Source organism: Gorilla gorilla, chromosome 3, assembly GCF_029281585.2.
Source record: "Gorilla gorilla gorilla isolate KB3781 chromosome 3, NHGRI_mGorGor1-v2.1_pri, whole genome shotgun sequence".
Classification (NCBI taxonomy): Eukaryota; Metazoa; Chordata; class Mammalia; order Primates; family Hominidae; genus Gorilla; species Gorilla gorilla.
Genome location: NC_073227.2, coordinates 209,555,023 through 209,571,954, shown reverse-complemented (window position 1 = coordinate 209,571,954; position 16,932 = coordinate 209,555,023). Strand labels below are relative to the sequence as shown.

The 16,932-nt window shown below is 38.0% G+C and overlaps 2 long non-coding RNA genes across 2 annotated transcripts in view; one reads left to right on the top strand and one right to left on the bottom strand.

Moving 5' to 3' along the window:
• The window catches only part of LOC109026432 (uncharacterized), a 253,648-nt gene that overhangs the window by 48,071 nt on the left and 188,645 nt on the right, over positions 1 to 16,932 (bottom strand). The gene's annotated exons all lie outside the window — the stretch shown is intronic.
• On the top strand, positions 2,443 to 10,578 carry LOC129532900 (uncharacterized). The gene is made up of 3 exons (XR_008678823.2): positions 2,443 to 2,795; positions 7,166 to 7,424; positions 10,174 to 10,578. It is a non-coding gene; the product is annotated as an uncharacterized lncRNA (long non-coding RNA).

The following is a 16,932-nucleotide window of genomic DNA, read 5'->3' as shown; positions in this document are numbered from 1 at the left end:
AGAATGAAATAGTTTAATTAGAAATGCATTTAGGAATTTGGGTCTTATTTCTGCTGACAAATACAGAGCATTAAAGTTTGCAACTTTGCTGCAGAAACCACTGCGTGCATGCTAAGCCTGAGGAGGAGCAGGGAGAGCACATCTTTCTAGATCCTTCAGCATAATTGGCGACACACAAACAGAAGCTTGAGCAGCTGTGAGGACTGTGATAATTCAACCAACCCCCTTGCCTCTTGGGATTGTCCCAGGTCACGTCATCACCACAAGTTAGCTTCCCAAGTCATCTTACAGGAAGATGTACTTAACTATTGACAGGTCATGGTACTATACATCTGTCATTATTCATGATATTCATTAAAATCCTGTCCTTAGTACACTGTCATCTCAGGCACCACTCTCCCTGGCCTCCCCTCCACTTTAGGGTCTTCACATCACTTGGGAACTGATGACTCCAAATTTTTCTTTTCTATCCTGGCTGCTTCTCTGAGCTTTAAAGGGACATCTCTGTGGGACAAATCTGTGGGATCTGCCAGCACATCCCACAGGCATGACAAGCTCCACATATTCAAAACAGAATTCAGCACCTTCTTTCTACATCAACTCCTTCTCCAGCTTCTCTTTCTCCATTAGGGAAATAATAACCCACTAGTCACCCTTGCTGGAAAATGGAGCAATTCTTGGCTCTTTCTCTTAGCCTCCATATCCAATAATTCACCATGTCTCAATGTTTCTTAAATTGGACCTTCCATTGACCGGGCGCAGTGGCTCACGCCTGTAATCCCAGCACTTTGGAGGCCGAGGCGGGCAGATCACGAGGTCAGGAGATCGAGACCATCCTGGCTAACAAGGTGAAACCCCGTCTCTACTAAAAATACAAAAATTAGCCAGGCATGGTGGCGGGCGCCTGTAGTCCCAGCTACTCGGGAGGCTGAGGCAGGAGAACGGCATGAACCCCGGGAGGTGGAGCTTGCAGTGAGCCAAGATCGTGCCACTGCACTCCAGCCTGGGTGACAGAGCAAGACTCCATCTCAAAAAAAACAAAAAAACAAACAAACAAACAAAAAAAACTGGACCTTCCATCTTCATCTTCTTCATTTATTAAGTTCATGTTTACCGAATGCCTAATATGTGCTAGCACTCCTAAAGCTGAGTTTTGAGTTTGATTTGGCCAAGAAAACAAAGCAAAATCCTGCCTTTCTCAAGCTTAATTCTAGTTGGGGAAGACAGAAAATAAACAATGATTATAATACATTGGCTATCAGAAGCTGGTACCCAGGATAGAGTAAGATAAATGGAACAGGGTAAGGAGGATTAGGAACGTAGAGGAGATTAAAACTTTAAATGGAGTCTGGGCATGATGGTGGGCACCTGTAGCCCCAGGCAATTGGGAGGCTAAGACAGGAGAATCACTTGTGCTCAGAAGTTTGAAACTGGCATAAGCCTTGATCACACCACTACACTTCAGCCTGGGTGAAGGGGAGAAATCCTGTCTCAAAACAAACAACAAAAAGCAAAAAACCAAAAAAAATCCCAAGCTTTAAATGGGCTTGTCAGTGTAGGCCTCATTGATGAAGTCATAACTGAGTAAAGACTTAAAGAATGTATGAGCTAGCCATGAACAAATGGGAGAAGAGTGTCCCAGAAAGAGGAGGACCAAGTCAGGGTGGGTGTGTGGTTGGAGGAACAACAAGGAGACCAGTGAGGCTGGAGATCATGGCCTTAGGGGTGACCATCCTTCTTACTTAACTTCCAAATAGACTCCCTCTCTACATTCTTACCAGCCATCAGGGTTATCTCTCTCCAACTACGATTATCATGATTCCCCCCTTTTTAGACCTCTCAATGGCTACCCATAGACCACAAGAAGCAGTCAAACTCTTAACTGGTGTATAAAGGTTTCCATCATCTGCTTTATGTTTTCTATAGGTCAGTCTCATTCTTCCTCCCATCTACTTTATGTCCAACAATACCAAACTCTTTGTAGTTTCATAAATACTAGTTTTTTGCCCCTATAGCTTGATGTTGTGCCTTCTATGCAGAATACCTATCCCTCTTCCATTTGGCTAAATATAATTACTATACTTCATCATTAACAATCCCTAATACAGATTAAATTCACTGAACCCCCTTTTTCTACCTATGCATATCTTCAACATTGCTCTTATTAACTGTTATAACTATTGAGAGGCGAAGCTGGCTGGGCTTCTGGGTCAGGTGGGGACTTGGAGAACTTTTCTGTCTAGCTAAAGGATTGTAAATGCACCAATCAGCACTCTGTGTCTAGCTAAAGGTTTGTAAATGCACCAATCAGCACTCTGTAAAAATGGACCAATCAGCACTCTGTAAAATGGAACAATCAGCGCTCTGTAAAATGGACCAATCAGCAGGACGTGGGCAGGGCCAAATAAGGAAATAAAAGCTGGCCACCCAGCCAACCCGTTGGGATCCAGTTCCATGCTGTGGAGGCTTACTTCTTTGGCTCTTCACAATAAATCTTGGTGCTGCTTACTCTTTGGGTCTGCACTACCTTTATGAGCTATAACACTCATTGTGAAGGTCTGTGGCTTCACTCCTGAAGTCAGCAAGACCACGAACCCATTGGGAGGAACAAACAACTCTGGACAAAAGCTGTAACACTCACTGGGAAGTTATGTGGCTTCACTCCTGAAGTCAAGCGAGATCACAAACCCACCAGATGGAAGAAACTCTGGATACATCTGAAGGAACAAACTCCGGATGCATCATCTTTAACAACTATAACACTCACCTCGAGGGTCCACGGCTTCATTCTTGAAGTAAGTGAGACCAAGAACCCACTGGAAGAAACCAATCCCGGACACACCATGTTATAAATGTATGCCATAGGTATATGTCATAAACATATGTCTGTATGAAAGTCTTTTATCAGGACCTGTCTAAGCTTCTGAATTACAAAAATTGTGTACCTTGGCTATAGTAGATGCCCAGTAAATATTGTAGATGAATGATTATTATCATGTCTCACTGCCTGTAAAACAAAATAGTTATATCTTAGTTGGACTTTAAGATGAACTTTGTTCCTGTTGTTGCAAGATAAAATTACAGTTGTTTTCTGGCTGCCATAGGACTCAACCTTTTAGTCTCATTTAGCTGTCAAAATGTGTGTGCATGTAAAATCACCTGTTTAACCATTTTTTACTAAAATTCTAAGCATAAGGCGTGCATTCCTTTTTAAGGGCACATGTGGTTTAACTTCTTTTTTAACTTTCAAGTTTAGTAAGAGCGCAGGTTTGTTACACGGGTAAACTCGTTTTGTGGGGGTTTGGTGTACAGATTGCTTCATCACCCAAGCTTTAAGCCTAGTACTCATTAGTAGTTGTTCTTGATCCTCTCCCTCCTCCGACCCTCCACCCTCCAAAAGGCCCCAGTGTGTGTTGCTCCCCTCTTATGTGTCCATGTGTTCTCATCATTAGCTCCCACTTATAAGTGAGTACATGTGGTGTTTGGTTTTCTGTTCATGTGTTAGTTTGCTAAGGATAATGGTCTGCAGCTCCATCCATATCCCTACAAAGCACGGGATCTTTTTTTATGACTGCATAGTATTCCATGGTGTATATGTACCACAGTTTGTTTATCCAGTCTACCATTGATGAGCATTTAGGTTGATTCCATGTCTTTGCGGTTGTGAACGGTGCTGCAATGAACATACATATGCATGTGTCTCTATAATAGAATGATTTATATTCCTTCGTATATATCCCCAGTAATGGGATTGCTGGGTCAAATGGTATTACTGTATTTAGGTCTTTGAGGAATCACCACACTGTCTCCTACAATGGCTGAACTAATTTACACTCCTACTCCCAGTGTATAAACATTCTTTTTTCTCTACAATCTTGCCAGCTCTGTTATTTTTTAACTTTTTAGTAATAGCCATTCTGACTGGTGTGAGGTAGTGTCTCATTGTGGTTTTGAGTTGCATTTCTGTAGTGATCAGTGATGTTGACCTTTTTTTCGTGGGATTGTTGGTTGCATGTGTGTCTTCTTTTGAAAAGTGTCTGTTCATGTCCTTAGCCTACTTTTTTATGGGTTTTGTTTCTTGTAAATTTAAGTTCCTTATGATGCTGGATATTCAACCTTTGTCAGAAAGCACACATTCTTTACATTTAAAGAGGTCACTGCTTAATAAAAATACATTGTATTTAAATATACGGTGTATATACTTCCCATTTATCAATAACCTCTTTTACATTTGTGAAATCCCTTTCCAACATATCTTCCAGAAGCTGACTGATAATCCTGTCTTCCTTGTTTCCACAAACACACGGTGCTGGTTCCAGCCCCTGCACCACTATGCTAATGCTCTCCTCTTCTCTTTCTTGGTGCATCAGCTTCTTTTTTCTCTATCTTAAGATTTATCTCTAAATGTTATCCCTCTTATAAACATAGCAGAAAGCTCTGCTTCTTCACTGAACCCCCTTTGCTACTCACATCCTAATGAGGTCTCTCTCTCCACCTTTGTGTTTCTATTCTTCTTTCACAAAACACACTTTTGGGGTCACTGTTTGGATTTCCTATTTATCTTGTGTTTTTGGCTTCATCTTCTGATTTTAAGATACAAGAAAGCAGAAATTATGTGCTATTTTCCATATGGTCATCAGAGTGAATATTTGCTGAAGAACTTGGAGTGCCTAATACTAGAATGAGATAAAGAGTTTTGCTAGTTATTTGCATTTGGAGATGGTTAATTAAAGCATAAACAGTCATTGTCCCAAGCCAATCTGGAATTCACCTCTGTATAAGAAGAGTAATGGGCAAAATAATTCGTTGAAGACAATTCTAGTTTCAAAGTTCTTACGTCAAGCTTCAAAAGGAAAGTAAATGAATATATCTTAATGAGAGCAAAAACCAATGGAAGAAAATGGCCGTGTGATTTTGTCTATCGTAGGAAGACAGCTTTATTTCCTTTCTATTTTTTTCTTTTTGTTTAGCAACTCTAACTTCCAGTTAATCTCTTCTAATTGCAGTTGCTTAGTAGTGATTAATGATGATGCCAACCAAGGGGCAAAGTCAGGATTTCACCTCAGTTTGAAGGGTTTATATTTCAGTTCTCTCTTTTCTTTCTCTCCTGACCTTTTCTGTGGAAGGTAGAATATTCTATGTACCCAGATGTGCCATAATTTCTTTGTTGAATACCAGAGTCCTTGCACTAACAATATGTAGAAATACAATAAATCAGAGGGATATTGCAGCATATTTTCCCCAAGAGGAACATTATTATGTGCAATAAACATGCAGAGAAGGACCCGCGGAGCTGGAACCCAATGAGCTGGTTTTCAACTGCCTGGGTCTGAACCTGGGTCTGAAGAGCTAGTTCCTCTTTTAACTATCGTATTAGAAAAAGCTATGAAGAGAACAGCGGAAAACACTGTTCTACCAGGTGGACATTGCTGACAATTACTTCATTTTGCAGGAGAAAAGCCCTACAACCTGATCTTCTCAGATAGCAAGTTTGTATTTTATGCCCCTTTATCATTTTCTAATCTTTGTAAAGTGAATTGATCTTAATGGCTATATGTGCTTATGAGTTGATTAATTTATCTTGAAGTGACTTTAAGACATCATGTTGTCTGTCTTTTATTGGTTTTAAGTCGACTACAACAAACCCCTCTCAATAAGTCAGCTCTATTCACTTAATCTGTTATAGATCTGAATGTCACCCATGGAATTAGTGTTAGCATTAAGCGGTCTCCCACACACTGTGTTTTGTAGCCTAGTCATTCCTCTGCACAATATGATTGCCTTCACACAAATACTAAATGCTTGAAAATTTACCAAGGGAAGTGGTGTGGTCCCGAGATCGAGCATACACGCTCTGGCACGAGCGCTTGGGTTACGTTCCTAGTTTCATTGTTGTTCACTTTCTCTTTGCCTTGCTTTTCCCGGCTGTGAAGGGCAATAAGCATACTTATTCCTGAGGGTTAAACACTAAATAAAACAATATATGTACCTACTTATCACTATACCACTATACCTGGTCAATAATAAATGCTTTAAAATTTGCTACTGTTACTATGATAAAATATTCATCGTTTAAAAAATTTAAGTTGTTTTAGAGGCGGGATCTCACTGTGTTGCCAAGCTGGAGGGCAGCGCCATGATCCTAGCACGTTGCCTTCCAGTCCTGCGCTCGGCCAATCCTCCCTCCTCGGTCTCCCATGTAGCTGGGACCACAGGTGCCGACCACCGCCCACGGCTCTCGAATATTCACCAGCTTCACTTACTGTATCTGTACCCTGTACTTAGTGAGAATAAAGCCTCAGACTTATTCACACCAACATGTTATTTTCCTATTCCATGAAATCACATTGAATTACTTTTGTAAACTGTAAAGTGCTCTGTGAAAAAAAACTTTAAATGTAATTAGCATTTGAAAGGGCAATATGAGGACAGAAATGGTTTTGACACAAGGAAACCGTAGAAAAAGATGGAAGGCAAATTCAACTCCAGCATCCTTTTTCCAGTTCCCTCCTTTATAATGTAGATTATATTTAGAGAATATAATCTAAATTCATCTCTTTGTGGTTATCCAATGAGAAAAGGTCCATGAGAGATTTCTCACCAAACAGGCTGAACTGAACAAATCCGGGCCAGTCAGCCCTTCACAGAGGGCAAAGGACACTGCTGCCCTGGGCACAGGCTTGGCCAAGTATGTGCACATCCTGACCAGCATGCGAAGTGTGCCTAAGGGAACATGCACGGCCCTGACCCTATGCCACACATGCCAGACCTGATGTTCACAACAGTTCTAGGTGTCCAGCTCCACTGTAAACAAATCCCAGCAGCTGTAGAGTGATTTGTAGAGGGCATAATCTAGGGTGGGAAAAAGCTTGAGGGGCTTGGATCTATTTAAATTTTAAGTCTTAATGTACATATTACCTCATTTGTGTCTTTAGTGTGGAAAAATTTAGTTACTGATGTTTAGTTTTGTTTCTGGTTTTGCCCCAGTATCTCTTTTTTGTAGAATATTGTGAACTCCTGGAGAAAAATAATTAATGCCATAATCATTTCTTTTTTCTCAATACCTTGCCCACATCCTGACACAAAATAGCTGCTCAATCATTTTTAAGTTACAAATAAATACAAGAAATTTTGCAAAAGATTGTCTTTGGCATTTCTTCCAAAGGTATATATGGAGTGACTTCAAAATGTGGTCAAAGCTCAGATTTCACCGAGAGAAATCCTTAGCAACTTTCTGCTGTACCATGGTAAGGATGAAGAGGGGGACTTACAAAACAGCATGCTCGTTGTGAACCCTCTAGCATTTCTGTCTCATTCTGAGTGATTCTGAGAAGATTCAAGAGGCTATCTTAAGACACCGTTATTATCTTCCTTTCCAATCAGAAGATCTTTAGACTTTACCAATATTATAAACCCAGAGAAAGGTAATTGTTCTATGAAGCACTATTCAAATATTTTTTATTCATGATAAAACAATATCATGCTATTTTCTAGGGACTTCGTTTTGTTATTTGTCTGTGAGTGCCACATATTAAATACTCTAAGCTAACATACTTTTAAACTGTATAACATACATATAATAAAATTATATTGATTCAAACATTGTAATGCATAGTCTGAAAACTCATAGTTAGGCACAATAATAGATTTAACTGTATTTTTAGTTCATTAAACAAAATGAATCATAACGATTTCATATTTATGCACAAAAATTGCATTCTGTGCAGGTTATATGTATATAGACATGATCTCTTATTGAGACTGAGTCATCTCAAGAGGAAAATTCACTGTAAATTTGGTATGAGTGGCACTATGCAAACTGTATTCTGATATATTATTCATTGATAATAAAGCTGAATAAAACTTCCTTTTGTGATGTAGAAATGCTCCCTAAGTATATTTTGCTGTATGCAAACACAAAGAGACAGGTGTCCAGCTGATTATTGCATATGGCTGTCATTCTAAGAGCTGCTCATATAAACTATTTACGCTTTTGGGTGTGGATCATGTCTGCCTTGGAACATATGGTCATCCTTGGAGTCTGTTCAGCATCTCTACAAATGGAAATTATTCTTTGATAATTTAAATTATTTGAATTATAATTGTATCAAAAGATATCATGACCAAATATGAGTACATATGTATCCCAGGAAGCCTTTAATTAAAAAAGAGAAGACAGTAGGTTGAGAGCCAGGCAAGAAATAATTACAAAAGAGACAGATATTTGATATTTGGTTTCCTAGTTCACCTCAAACTCAAAAATTTCTTAATGTTTTAGGAGATTTATAAAAATCAAATGTTCCTTATTTCCCTACTACAAAAACTTTACTTTTCTGACAGTAGATGAAAAGAAAAAAAAATTGGCCTGGGATCCAGTTTATATTTTACTACGGATTTGAGTCATATTTAATTTATTTTCTACTCTGCCCAATTTATCCCTGAAATTTGGCACATGCATTCAACGAGTATTAAATACCCCTCTTCCATCTGAGCTCAGCTTTTCCTTCCCTCCTTCCTTTTTTTCTCGCTCTCTCTTCCTTTCTTCATGTTTTCTTCTCCTTACATTCATTTCTTTCTTCCTTCTCCCACCCCTTCAATCCTTTCCTTTCTTTTTCTATATCTTCTTGCGTTTTTTTTTTTTATGCCTTATATTCTTTGCAGTCCATCAACTGTTTTCAACCCTCGAGCTAGGAACCACAGCTTAATCACAACTTAAAGCTATCACTTTGTACCCCTCATTCAACAACTTCCCATGCCCTCCCTCCCTCCCCCGCTACACGACAGAACAACTCTAGTCAGTACTATACTGTATATTTCAAGATGACTAAAAGAGTACATTTCAAATGTCTCACCATAAAAAATGATCGGTAAACGAGATGACGGATATGTTAATTAGCTCAATTTAATCATTTCACATTGTTATATATCAAAATATCACATTGTACCCCATAAACTTATAAAATTATGATTTGTCAATAAAAATAATACTAATTTAAAAAACGCAAAACACAAAAGCTCTCACTTGACACATTCCTAGCCCCAGTGCAAAGACTTTTGCTGAGGCGGAAGTTCTGTTAGTCATCTGCCAAGGCAATATTGTCAAAATTTCCAGATCATAAAAATGACCTCGGGATCTAGCTGACACACAGATAGCCAGAACCAAGGGAAAATGTATTTTAACAAACTCCCTAGATGATTCTTACGAGGAAAGTGCTAGAAAAGGCAAATCTAGATCCACCCCTCAGTCGATGCAGGATTTTTCTTCTTGCCATTCTGACCTGCCGTCATACAATACCAGCTTCAGCACACCTATGAATATTTCTTTTAGGAGAAAGCCTATTCCATTGTTAGACCGCTCTAATTATAGGGGAAACAAAAGTCTTCTTATGTTGTTCTTAACTCCATTTCCTATTTTGCAGATTACAGTTTTATCATGGGCACATACCGCTATCATTAAAAAACTAGACTAATTGTAGAGGAAATCAAAAGCACTGTAATACACATGATTTGACAGAAACAGGGCTTTGCTAGCAGGGAAGCAATGAAAATGGGATCAAGTCTTCCCAGCAAAGGAAATTAACCAACAGGAGTCTGACAATTACAGGCTTATTTTTAGAGACAGGTGATATGTTTTGAAGGTTATTAAGATGTAACCTCTTATTCATCTAGAAACCTAAATTTTTCTCCTTGAGAAAAAATCTTTAGGAAAGCTACAAAATGTTGTTACCTCTGACAGGTGAGTTCCCAGAGAGTAATGCTATTATCACATGATTTTAATCAGAAAACTTCAGTTTAAATTTCGATTAAGACACAGTAATCCTGCCACCTTGAGTAAATGATGGAACTTCTCTTAGAATTAGTTTTTCGTGTGTGATACATAATAAGGCAATTCTGACATACTTAGTTGTAATAAGGATAGAAGGTGCTATGAGGATGAAAAATTATAAACTTCGTTCAGTAAGTATGTGAGCGTTGTCAAGCAATGTCACTAAACTGGCTATAAGATGTGTCTCTGGTAGAATTCTAGTACTGATTAATTGAAGAGAAAAAAAAGCATAACAAGTCCATTGGCATGCAGCACACATGTGTCTAAACTTACCTATCTCTAGAAGTCACACCTCGTGTTCTTAAAATATCGTTCTACTCTCAACAGAATTTTTTTATCCTTATTAGGTTTCACGTATTTATTGGTGTGGGAGAATAGAAACAAGAAAACCAGGCTGAGAAAAGACTGAGACTTCAAATCGAAATCAGTCATCACTTCTCTATATTGGCCAAGCAAGACAATGGAACAATAGATTAAAGTGTTATGAATGTAAAAGACAATATAGGAAGCTGCATGAATTATTGAGGCTCCTGAAGTCATCTTACATCTGTCTGCCCAAAGAAAATGCATTCGGGAGAATTGCCTTATTGCACTTTGTGTGTGTCATTATACTAAAAAAGTCAATTTTTAAAGGAGAAAAATTACATGTTCATTTTTCTCTTTATACACAATATATCAATGTACGTATTCAGGAGGATACTTCAGTGTTGGATTTTTTAATAGGAAAAAACAGAGCCTCCCCGACCCCTGCCCCGGCCAACAAATTAAACCCTGGTTCTGACATTAGCTAGCTGTTTATTCTTGATAAAGACACAGATAAAGTCAATGATCACTGAAAGATGCGTCTAGCTTCAACCTTGATTTGTACACGCATTTTTATTTAAAGAAAATGTTTTAAAATAGAGACAAACAACTTAAGCACTGAAGTAAAACTGAGGAAGGACACAAAAATAAACATGGAGTCATATTTTGAGTTTATTATGTCAAGTATTCCTCTCAGAGAACAATGGCAGGTAAAAAACAGATTAGATAAGATTTCCGATATAACATTAGGACAAGTGATGTCAAAATTTTAAAAAAATTATTACTTACTGTTGTTCCTGATAAAATATTTTTATAGTAAACCTAATATTAGCATTTCTCATTTAGTAAAACAAAGGCAAATTTGATTGCGGTTTGAATCTCTTTTAGTTTTTAAAATACTTCTAATATGTGTAAAAAAAGAAGTTTAACCCTAAATTATGTATCTCATTTTAAACACGTTATTTAACATTGCTGAGGGCTGCAAAAATATGAAGAGATTAGAATCAATTTTCTGAGCACCTTCCGTATCCAGGGTACCAGAGAAGAAAGAAGAGGTGTTCAAAGTTCAATGTATTGCTTATTGAACAAATACTGAATGAATTCCTCACACATGCCAGGGAAGGCTGATCTATAGCAGCATTGTTATATAAGTGCTGTAAAGGAGATAAACATGTACTATGGAAAAAAATCAGATTAATTCCAGCTATGAATCTCTGTAAAGGTTTAGGTAGGATGCAACCGAAGAAAGCATTCATGAACTAAATCTGAACAACTCTACAAAATCATATAAATGAGCATATAAATGATGAAAATTAATGATTTCAGGGGAATATACAGCCATGTTTCCCATAACAATGTTTCAGTGATGAACCTCATATGTAATAGAGGTTTCATAAAATTATAATAGATATGTTTAGATACACAAATATTTACACTGTGTTAAATTGCCTGCAGTATTCAGCACAGTAACCTGCTGTCAGTGACATTCTGTACAGGCTCATTGCCTAAGCAGTAGGCTATGCCATACAGCCCAGATGTGTAGTAGGCTATACCATCTAGGTTTGGGTAAGGGTACCCTATGGTGTTCCCACAGAGAAAAAACCTCCTAACAGTGCATAAACTGTACATACATTGGAGATGTTTTTCTGTATTTAATTTCAGAATCTATATGAATGACATGATTGAAAATTTCCAAATAAACTAGTTTACTAGAGAGTCATCGCACCAATATTTTGTATGTTTCAAAACAATTTCAGCTGTTTGCTTAGGATGTTTAATGTAAGTAAAATTTTTCTGGGGAAAAACATTTTTCTGAGTAAGAGGCAAACTTCTTATTTATAAAATTAATATTTTTATATTATTGACTGGGTTGGCTTTTCTTTCTTTGTAAAAAATTTCCATGAATATTTTTATAAACTTATAAATATCAGATTTTACTGAGATATGTTTTTCTGAACAAGCAAAATGGTATAATTAACATTTGAGCAATGATTTTGATTCCATTCCTCAATTGTGAAGTCAGTGCACAACACATGTGTCTCTAAATTTTGTGAGAATCATCTGGATCGAAAAATGTTGGAAGATTTGTATTTATAATTAACTTGTTATTCAAAAATTTAATTTCATGAAGTGACCTAATAATATCTTTATTTTTATTCACCTTTTGTTCATAATAATAATACAGTCATTATCATATACAAATCATTGACAGAGATAAAACTTCATTTTTAGTTTTTTGTCACTAGACAGATATGTTTTCATTTTTGAGCTCTCTTGAGTATATTCTAGTACTACCAATCCATAAAAATTTCATAATTTTGCTGATCCAATAGTATGCCTCTGGTATAAAAATTAGATGGGATACTTCTCATTTGTATTTTAATATATCATCTCTCGAGTTGTTTGTATCAATTTCTTCTCTTGAATTTCCGAAGCAGTCTCCTGTAACATTTTACTGCTTAAAACTTAAAACCCCCATTTCTTTGTTCTTGACTTCAAGCTTTGTATAACTCAAGTGTGACAACTCTAGATCCCAAAACTTATCTCTGAAAGGATTTATATGTTAGCAATTTTAAATTTTAATTTCTTCATGAACATTTATTGAGCACTTACTATATGCAGTGTACTTTTAACATCTTTCATCTCATTGTACTTCTCAGAAAATGATAGTCACACATCTTCTTAAATGTTTAAATTATTGTTGCTCAAATGACACGTCATAAAGAATTAATGGAAAGTACAATGAGATGAAAAGCATAATGAGTACAAAGAGAAAAGTAATGTTTGACGCTTGCCATTTTGAAATTCGCTAGAGGCATTCTGTCACTGTGCTCATCATTTTCCCTTCTAAAGTGTCTCTTGAATTTACCCTTTCTTCTCGAGTCTGGCTACTGAGGCTGAAGCTCAGACTTTCGCCCTTCATGCCTGGAATGTTACAGCAGCTCTTTAACTGATAAATCTGTCTCCACCCATTCCTTCTGGAATCCATCTTTCATTGCGATAAGCTTTCTAAATCACTAATATTGTCATGCCACCCTTCTGCATACCACACCCTATTTTCTTCTGCATAAAGATCAAACTCTCTCACCCAGCCTTAATGGTCACTTATAATTTTGTGCCGTTCTACTGGTGAAGCTTCATTTTCTAATTTTTCTCAGTCTACATACACTACCTCTGTCAGATTTGACAACTCACTTCATTCCCAACTGTATTAGTCAAGGTTCTCCAGAGAATCTATCTATCTATCTATCTATCTATCTATCTATCTATCTATCATCTATCTGTCTATCATCTATCATCTGTCTATCATCTATCATCTGTCTAATCTGTCGGTATGTGCATACACATATGCACACACTAATTAACACGGGCATTGGCTCACATGCTCATGGAACTGAGAAGACCCATCATCTGCCCTCTGTGAGCTGGAGACCCAAGAAAGCCTGTGGTGTAATTCTGCCTGAGTCCAAAAGTAGGAGGGCTGATCATGTAAATCCCAGTCTGAGCCAGAGCCTGGGTGGGGAAGTGGGGGATGTGTTGGTGTACATCCTAGAGTTGGAAGACCCGAGAACCAAGAGCTCTGATCTCCAAAGGCAGAAGATGGAAGTCCCAGCTGAAGGGAAGAGAGAATTCATCCTGTCTCTGCCTTTTTGGTCTATTTGGACCCTTAATGGATGGGATGATGCCTGCCCACATTGGTGAGGGCAAATCTTTACTTGATCTGCTGATTCAAAGGCTATCCTCTTCCAGAATCACCCCAGCAAACTCACCCAGAAACGATGCTTTATCTGCTCTCTGTGTATCACTTAACCCAGTTAAGTTGACACAAAATTAACCACCATAGCAAGACACACTGTCTCTCGTCAAGCTCCTGCTTTGTAAGTGTAATTTGCTTCTTTGGCCATAGCAAGACCCACTGTCTCTCGCCAAGCTCCTGCTTTGTAATTTGTTTCTTTGGAATGCTTCCCCTTCCCTGTAGCTATCCAACCACTAACCCATCCTGTAAAGCCAACACTGAACCTCACTTACTCTAATGGTTCCAGCACATCCCAGTGTTCTTTCCTTCTCTGAATTCCAGTAACATTTATCATCAGAATCTCATGGTTTGTGACTCAATTGCTCCTGAAAAAGGCACTGGAATCAAACACAGACACACTGGGTTCACAGTTCAAAGACACTCATCATTCATGGTTGAGCCTTCAGACTGTTTCTGCCTCCCTTGTCCTCTGGTATGGCAGTCACCACAGCCTCCCAGTGACAGATGATGTTTCCTTCTTCTCCCTTACTCTGGAAGCCCGTGGGAGGCACCCTACTGGTGTTAGCTTCCCATGCCCAGTGCCCCCGAATCACTGCTGACACATAGCAGTCTCTTGATACATGTTTGAAGATTGAATGTCTGCCATGAATTCTGATCTAGGGCTGCCTTATCTGTAAAACAGAATGAAGCCCTGCCCTGCTTAGTTCACAAGATCATTTTGAGTAGGAAGAAAAGGAGGGGAAGAGCTTTGTAGTTGTAAGCACTATAGAAATATTATATACTATATGATATTGTGTATATAATGATGCTTTCCTAACTACTTTCTTTGAGGCTAGAAACTGTCTTATTTTGACACCAATGTGCACACTTGACCACTAATATTCTGTTGGCTGATGTCATACTTTTAGTAAAATTTATGCAAATTTGTTAATTAATTATAATTAATATAATATTAAAATCATTCCTTTCTATACTGTTAGTATATGTAAGTGTCTCCTATACGTCATAGTGCTTAAAACAACAAAATCACTGACATTCCAACTCTGAACAACCTGAGTGTTTCCATGAATTATATTTGTATATGTTATACCCTCTGCACATAAAAATGAAAAAAGATACAATTTAAAACAAAATCATTAAGATAATCACCTCCTAGGATAGAAAACAGAGCCAGGGAACTCTTGTTTGGCATTAAGAGGAATCTCTACTTTGAAAATAGAAAGAGTTAGAAGAACTGGATTTTGATCTCAGTTCTACAGACATGCTGGCTAGATGGTGGTGAGCAAATTACTCATGTTCACAGAACTTCACTTTCTTTCCGGGAAAAATATAAATTTCAATATAATTCTTGCTCTCATGTTGATATCACAGATTAATGTAAATAAAAGGAGAAAATATATGTTGATATGTTACTTTATGAATGCAAGTTTTTAAAAAATTTAAGTATCTGAATCTCACACTATATACTAATATATCAACAACACTATTAAATAAAATATTTTTATAATGGTGACTATACAAAAATACTGACTACATGAAAAACTTTGGGATGGAATACACATATGTTTAGGGTTATGTTTCTGAGTACTTTTGGTGAAATGCGTTGATTTGAGTAAATGACACATACAAACCATTTTTACAAATCAGAATGCCTTGGACACAAGGATGTTTTCCTTTTTCTTGATTATCTTTCTAAGTGGATTTAGCAGATTAGCTAATAGCAATTGATTTCTGCCTTGTGTGAAAAGGTAGGTGTTAGGTGTGAAGAAGCCAATGAAAAGTAATTGTCAGCTTTTTTTTTTTAGACAGAGTTTTGCTCTTTGTTGCCCAGGCTGGAGTGCAGTGGTGCGATCTTGGCTCACTGCAACCTCTGCCTCCCGGGTTCAAGCGATTCTCCTGCCTCAGCCTCCCGAGTAGCTGGGATTACAGGCATGCACCACCACGCCTGGCTAATTTTGTATTTTTAGTGGAGACGGGGTTTCTCCATGTTGGTCAGGCTGGTCTCGAACTCCCAATCTCAGGTGATCCGCCTGCCTCAGCCTCCCAAAGTGCTGGGATGACAGGCGTGAGTCACCGCACCTGGCCAGTAATCGTCAACTTTTGACGGAACAACTTTAACAGAAAGTAACGAGTCTAAAGCAAGTCCTGCTATAAAGAATAATAGAGAAAGTGAGTGAAACATGACAAAAACCCCAAAACAACAAAAAAGTATATGTCCACAGTGTAGACATGAAGTGGAGGTGCTGAAATTAGCACATCAAACCTTATCATTAACTTTTGTCAAAACGAAAGACTTTAATTTTGAGGTGAGGTGGGGTAGGCAATTCCTTCAAGGTGTGGTCCAGCAGGAGCAACATCATGTCTTTAGCATTGCATCCAATGTGGGGAAGGACACGGGTGTTCTGAGTCACTGTAATAAAGGAGTAGTAGTTGATATCACATTTTTCTTAACACAGCTGAGTATTATGCTGCTTTTGTTTTTATAAGTTTCTAATGTTAAGTGCCTAATTGAATTACACAATACAGGTTGATAAACATGGATTAGGATAGACTAGATTTAATTCCTCTGGATTGCTGAGAAGGAATCTATCATCATCATCATGGCCAGGCACGGTGGCTCGCATCTGCAATCTCAGCATTTTGGGAGGCTGAGGTGGGTAGATCACAAGGTCAGGAGTTTGAAACCAGCCTGGCCAACATGGTGAAACCCCGTCTCTACCAAAAATACAAAAGTTAGCCGGGCGTGGTGGTGGGCGCCTGTAATCCCAGCCACTCGGGAGGCTGAGGCAGGAGAACAGCTTGAAACCAGAAGGCAGAGGTTGCAGTGAGCCGAGATTGTGCCACTGCACTCCAGCCTGGGCAAAAGAGCGAAACTCTGTCACAAAAAATAAATAAGTAAATAAACAAATAAAAATAATCATCCTCACGAGGGCCCTTCTGAATCATTAAAAATAGAATGTATTTATCCAGTAGGGTCTGAATTCTATGTATTATTTACTTTGCAAAATTTGGCAACCCATGCCATATTTCACTTTGTGTACCAAAG